Source organism: Mustela lutreola, chromosome 5 (assembly GCF_030435805.1).
Source record: "Mustela lutreola isolate mMusLut2 chromosome 5, mMusLut2.pri, whole genome shotgun sequence".
Taxonomy (NCBI): domain Eukaryota; kingdom Metazoa; phylum Chordata; class Mammalia; order Carnivora; family Mustelidae; genus Mustela; species Mustela lutreola.
This window is the reverse complement of record NC_081294.1, coordinates 139,046,488-139,053,838: the sequence shown is the minus strand read 5'-3', so window position 1 is coordinate 139,053,838 and position 7,351 is coordinate 139,046,488.

The window sequence follows — 7,351 nt, the reverse complement described above, 5'->3', positions numbered from 1 at the left end:
GTAGTCTCTAAAAATTAGAGAATTTTTAAAATTTTTTAAAATTACAATTTTTAGGGGTGCCTGGGTGGCTCAGTGGGTTAAGCTGCTGCCTTGGGCTCAGGTCATGATCTCAGGATCCTGGGATCTGCTCAGCAGGGAGCCTGCTTCCCCCTCTCTCTCTGCCTGCCTCTCCATCTACTTGTGATTTCCCTCTGTCAAATAAATAAAATCTTAAAAAAAAAATTACAATTTTTACTTAGATTTATAAGGGCTTGGGGATGTTCCTAAAATAAATTAGAAAATCACATATGTTCCCTGAATGTTCCTGGACTGTGGGCTAATATGATAAGACAATGAGATAAAGGGCTCAGGAGTGGGATCTGGGTCTAACTGCCTCAGTGGGCCTGATCTGGGACTCTCTCACTTACTTGCTGTGTGATCTCAGGCAAGTCATTCACCTTCTCTGTGCCTCTGTACTATGCTCATCTAAAAGAAATCATATATCTATCATAATATCTATCTCATAAGACTGATACAGTTGTCTTTGGTCATGATTGCACATGAGCTAATATTCATGTGAGTGCACTGCCTTATTCCCCTGCCTGTTGTTGAGAGAATTCTGGCACCACTTAAAGTCTCACCAGTTTATTTCTGGAACTTTCCAATAATGGTTCCTGTGAGCTCACAAAAAACACATATTCTTCCATGCTGGCCTAAGCTACCCAAGGGCATCATTTGACTCATGTGCTTTTGGCCCTGTGGTTGCCTGATTAGCCAGACCCAAGGTGCCATCTCTCGATGCTTCCAATCCTGGATTCCCACTGCACCAAAACTAAGGTCTGTTTCACCTGGAACCAACCTCCTGATGTCATGTTCTGCCCTCGGGAGAGTATGCCTCAGGGAATTTACTTTTAGGTCTAATGCCTTCTGCCTCTTTCTCTGTAAGCTCCACACCTGGGGCCCTGGCGGTTGGGTGGGGGAGGGGTTAGTGATGACTGAGGCCCAAATCCCCCTGTGTTCTCTACACCCTCGGTTGTCTTCAGTGAGAAACTCTCCTGCAGATGGACGCAGGGAAGTGCCATCCAGCAGTTCCTCAAGTGAGCTTGGTGGCTCAAATCTTACCTCAGGCTCCATCCAGCACTCCGAATTCCCCCCTATATGATTATACAAAGATGTTCGTGAAATCCTGACACCCTCTTTAAGCAACCAGTAGAGAAAATTTCCTTTTAATGCTCCCTTTGGGGTGATTCCCAAGCTGTTTTCAGTAACTACATTTTCTAAACAAAGACAAGTTTTCCATATGCTTTGGTGATTTTAGCATGCTGCCGAACAAGAACAGTAAAAGTCTGAAATGTGTGCATCACTGGTAAGATAGTCCCACATGTGTCTACTTCCTTAAACAACTTTCCATCAAAAGTACTAAATTTCTCCATAATATTAATTATTATAAATGTTCTCAGTTCAGTGTTTTATCAGTTGAGGCAATTGACTGATTTAGTGTTATCTGGAAGGCTTTTTCTTTGAGATTCACAATGTCAAACAAAGGGAATTTATATGCAACCAATGAATTACTGAATTCTACATCTGAAACCGATGATGTTCTATATGTTGGCTAATTGAATATAAATTAAAAGGAAGAAAGGGAAGTTAACATGCATAAAGCTCTGGGGAAAAAATAGGAAGGCTTTCACAGTAGTGGGGAGTAGTAAACTTTTTTCTGCAGCTCATTCCTGACGGGTAATGTTTATGCACAAATAAAGATACCCACTGTTTCTACAAGCTTAGCAAAGGTACACTTGGAAGCAGGCCACACACGGTACTCTGAAGGCTAAACTGTAAGTCCCTCTCTTCACCTCCCACTAATCTGCCACACACTGGTGATTAGGAATTCCGGGTCCTGCCATTAATCCTTTCTACCATGAACATACGGCCATACAATTTATGGCTGCAGTTGCTAATATATCCTGAAGCAGAGCTAACCTTCTGTTGCTGTCCCATCTGGTGGTGTTTCCAGTTTTGTGAGTTTTATCTCTGACTCAGCTTCCATGGAAAATGGCAACGTCCGTAAGCATTTCTAGTAGTCTGGGTCCGGAACTCTATTTACTGCCGTATTTCAATAAGGTACATTTCTCCCCTTTAACTCCAGTGATCTGGGGATGTTGAAAGAATGCTTTGTACAGTGTTTCCCTCATATCTGCATAGAGGTTCCCTAAGCCTCTAACTTTGTGGCATTCAAGTGTATTGTCAGGTAGGGGGATGGGTTAGCCTGGCATAGAGCAATTGCAAACATGGCAGCTTGCCTGAAATGAAGGCTGGGGAGAGATATTAAGATGAGAAACATCAGCTTACCAACAAGGCCAGGCTGTACAAACAGTTGTGCAAGGCTGAAACCAAAAACTGACAAGTACAAGTCAAAAGGACTATCATTCCTGCATGAGCTTTCCAAAACCACTACTACTTCCCCATCATTACCTGGGCGCTACCACCACCTTGCAAACACTTCTATTTTTAAAAAGACCTGTAGAAAACCTGGCAATTCATAGACCTGTAACCATGGGGCTAATCATACATTATATGTTAATTAAAAAATAAAAAATTATTAAAAAAAAAAAAGATCTGTATGGGCACCTGGGTGGCTCAGTTGGTTGGGCAACTGCCTTTGGCTCAGGTCATGGTCCCGGAGTCCCAGGATCGAGTCCCGCATTGGGCTCCCAGCTTCATGGGGAGTCTGCTTCTCCCTCTGACCTTCTCGCCTCTCATGCTTTCTCTCACTCTCTCTCTCTCAAATAAATAATAAAGAAATAAAATCTTTAAAAAAAAAAAAAAAAAAAGACCTGTAGAATTTGACTTCTCTCCTGATTCAGACACCTTTTATTTCTCTTGGTGTCTGATTGCTGAGGCTAGGATTTCAGGTACTACATTAAACAGCAGTGCAGAGAGAAACCAGGATGCTTGTTTTAACATAAAATGAGGCTTTATGATCCAATAAAGAATATATTATTTATAAGCCGTAAAAGGAAGATGAAAGCCCTTAAGGGAACTACCCCCATCATTCAGAGATCGCTAATGTTCCTCTTTTGGCTATCCATCCTCTCTAACTCAGTTCCCGGGGACGACGGGAAACGGTGGTTAAATAATGACTGGTTATGGTGCCACTAGGCTGTCCATCACTGTCAAATTCCTAAATTTGACTAACTAAAACAAAAAACAAGAAACAACAGAAAAAAAAAAACACCCTAAAATGTTTTTTTAAAATCTAAAGAGGGAAGAGGGGGAGAGGAAAAGGATTGTGAAAGGGAAAAAAATCTTAGCCCTTGAAAGTCAGCTCACATATTTGCGCTTAATATATTCTACGCTTTGATGATTTGGCAGGTGTGGTGGTAGAGACTAATGTCCAACTCTGTCTGGCATTTATCTCAGCTTATCCTCTGTACCCAGACCCAGAGTCAGTGGGAAGTTCCATGCAAAGTGCTCCATGCATGGTGGAAGCGTCTTAAACCCATGAGCTATTTTGTCTATGAAGTTGTCCCACCAAATGAATAATTTCTTATTTATTGAGTGCGTTTCTTTCCCCCTAAGGGAGTAAGAGATTTTTCACCTAACCATTTGTATACACTCACTCAGTTCCCGCTGGTGGCAAAGTCCAGTCTTTTATCAAGTGATGACCTAGGGCAGGCAGCACAACGTCTGATCACACCCAGAGATCACTCTCCATGGAGTAGGAGGAGAGTCATACAGTGAGCCCTTGACCTGGGACTCATAAATACAATGCCCTTGCCAAATGAACTTGCTGGTTACAAAAAAAGAAAGTACTTCAAATTAGGAAACAAATCTGGTTGCCCAATGTTTCCTACTGAATAGTAAGTTATCCTCAGCGCTTTTGCCTCGGGTTCAATAACTCAGTCACTTTTATTCTTTACACAGGAAGCTCTCGTTTCCAGATGCCTGACAACCAAGTACATCCGTGAAATTGGACTGGATCCTGATTTGGGAAAAAAATACATATATAAGAGATATCTTTAGGGTAAGTGGAGAAATTTGAATATGATTATATTCGCGAATTACTGTTAATTTTCTTAGGAGCAATAGGCTATTACACTTTTACATGAAAATATCCTTATTTTTAAGTTACAGCTGAAATATTGAGGCATGAAGTGTGATGTCTGTAACTTTCAAATGCTACACCAATGTGCGGGTACGCACACACACACAAACTTGGGAAATAATGAAATTGTTAACAAGATGATATCTGATTGGGGCACCTGGGTGGCTCAGTGGGTTAAGCCGCTGCCTTTGGCTCAGGTCATGATCTCGGGGTCCTAGGATCGAGTCCCGCATCAGGCTCTCTGCTCAGCGGGGAGCCTGCTTCCCTCTCTCTCTCTCTGCCTGCCTCTCTGACTACTTGTGATTTCTCTCTGTCAAATAAATAAATAAAATCTTTAAAAAAAAAAAAGATGATATCTGATTATTCATTGTACCATTCTTTCCACTTTTCCGTATTTTTTTTTTTAAATTTCACATTGGGGCGCCTGGGTTGCTCAGTTGTTAAGTGTCTGCTTTCAGCTCATGTCATGATCCCAGGGTCCTGGGATGGAGCCCTGCATCGAGCTGCCTACTCAGCGGGGCCCCTGCTTCTCCCTCTCCCATTCCCCCTTGCTTGTGTTCTCTCTCTCTGTGTGTGTCAAATAAATAAATAAAATCTTTTAAAAAATTTTCACATTAAAAATTGAGCAATATTAATTTCCCTTCCAAAGTCAGAGTAGCTTGATGGAACCAAACACTCCAGGCAGAGCCAATGGTTTAAATCCAATACAATAAAATAGAGATAAGAATTCCTCTCCCCAATTAGGTTGCAAAGGAAAATAAATTTGAATTTGTTTCATTCATTCATTCATTCATTCATTTATTCATCTATTTAACAAATTTTTATTGCATATTTACTCCAGGCTACATAATATGGGGTAAGGTGACAATCAGAAATTCCTTCAGGGGGGCACCTGGGTGGCTCAGTGGGTTAAGCCTCTGCCTTCGGCTCGGGTCATGATCTCAGGGTCCTGGGATGGAGCCCCACATCAGGCTCTCTGCTCAGCAGGGAGCCTGCTTCCCCCTCTCTCTCTGCCTGCCTCTCTGCCTACTTGTGATCTCTCTCTGTGTCAAATGAATAAATAAAAATCTTAAGAAAAAATTCCTTCAGGAACTTGTAATTCAAGGGAGAAAATCAGCCGTATATATTGTTAATTTTGCCTCTTACAGCTTCCCAGCCCCTTCAGGAGCGCTATTCAACCATCATCTAATGCAGGTACAACCACTGCTGAGTACCTTCATCCACTCTCACCTGGGTCACTACAATTTAGTACAGACTTCATCATGTCGTCCCCCTGCTAAAGCTCTTGCCTCTCCTCGGACCTCACAGCTCTATGATTAATTGGATCTCTTGGCTTATCTATTGTCTCTTCATAACTCAAAATCTACACTCAATATAAATTAAATTGTTTTCCAGATTACTGTGCTCTCAGTCACTCTAAATTTGTACATATGACATTCCCTCTCCTTGAATCATATTCTCTACTCCATTCCTCCTCCACCGTTGCCTGTCTACCTCTCATCCTGGAGGTGTCGTATTATAGGTCACTTCCTGCAGGAAGCTTTCCTTGACCTCCAAAATCATCACCTTGACAATACCACCATGTACTTCCCCTATCGTTCCACTTGCACACCATGTTGGGATTGTCAGTTGAATAAACCATGGAGTGCTTTAAAATTAGGATGGCAGACTTCTCCCAGTGAATTCAGGCACCACTGATAAGGATAATTTGACTGGAAACATCAAAGGGATATTGGAAGAGTTTTCAGCTCTTCGTATACGGGTAACCCAGAAGTAACAGCTAGTATCATAGATCACTAGGGACAAATGGTCCCTAGTGGGATTTGGATGAATACAGACCAGATGGCAATATTTTAGCTGCCTTTTGTTTTGAATTATAGTATCTTTAGGAATCTAAAGAAAGTCAGAACTTGACCACATTGTAGGTGCCCAGTATGATACCACATGCCTTTAAATGGGGCCTGTGTGCACATATACACATACACTCACAGTGGAATGGAATAAATGAAAAACTCACAGTCTGACAAAATGCTTATCAATTCCCCTAGTTACTTCTTGACCTCGTCACTAGAAAGCCTTTCCCGAGTCCTCTGGTAATGTAAATAATTCTAATTACAGTTTACTTCGTGCTTTGCTGAGTATCTTGCTCGCGCCACTCCTACGTTTCCTTCTCTTTCTAAATTCCCTTTCCCTTTCTGTCATGCGTTATTAATGATGGCCGGCTGTGATTTATTAGCCTTCTTGCACAGGGTTCCCTAAGTGCATCGTTGACATTCACGAGGTGCCAAGGCCGTAACCCTCTCCCAATCCCTGTTGTACTGTTTTCCACTGAAACACTTGCTATTTTGCCCAAACTTCATTCATCACTGAGATCATTCGAATAAGCCAAAGAATATAATGTTGTCTACTGAGCTTTATTTTTAGTAATGCTTTGGTTCAGCATATTTCAATTTTGAAAGTTGCCTTAAAGGAAACTCAAATACAACGTGGCGTATTATCACGTCCGTATCTTGAAGTAGTCCCTTTATAGCTTTCAAAACCAACTAATTCAAGTAATATACCAGATACAGGACCAAAGGGATAACTCAGGCTCTTTTGAAAAATGAGGACTTACCCTGGTTTATATGTAACACAAAAGCGTATTTACTCAGCTTTCTATCATCTGACACTTTCACAGATTTACAGTAAATCATGCTCATCATAATGAACTTGAAGAGTCTACAAGATCAGGGACATTCAGTTAGGCTTGGCGTGCTTTTAGTGTTGAGTGCGTTTACTCTCTGATTTCTTTTGAAATGTACTGCGAGTTTTGTACAGGTAATCTATGGGGGTATATATATATATATTTTTTTTTAAGATTTTATTTATTTATTTGTCAGAGAGAGAGAGCGAGCTATGGGGGTATATATTTTTAACTGCTAGCTCTCATTAGTCTTTTTTCCTTAATAGAGTGCCCTGTGTGCACAAAGTTGTTGTTAAACACTCCAGGTTTTTTTTGTTGTTGTTGTTGTTCTCATCTACATGATTTTTTCCTTTATGGGAATATGAAATGGGTCATTTCAGAATTCAGAAAGGAAAAGTTATAATATATAGTAATGAAAGTTGTCTCTCTACAGTTATAACCAGGAAGAGTCTGACATTGAATTTTCCACCAACTGTCCTTTAATTCTGTGGTTTAATGGTAATAAATGTGAGCATTGTTTTCAGTAATTTTAAATAGATTCCTGACCTACCTATCTATGGCTCTGTGGTCCAGTTTCTTTGGAG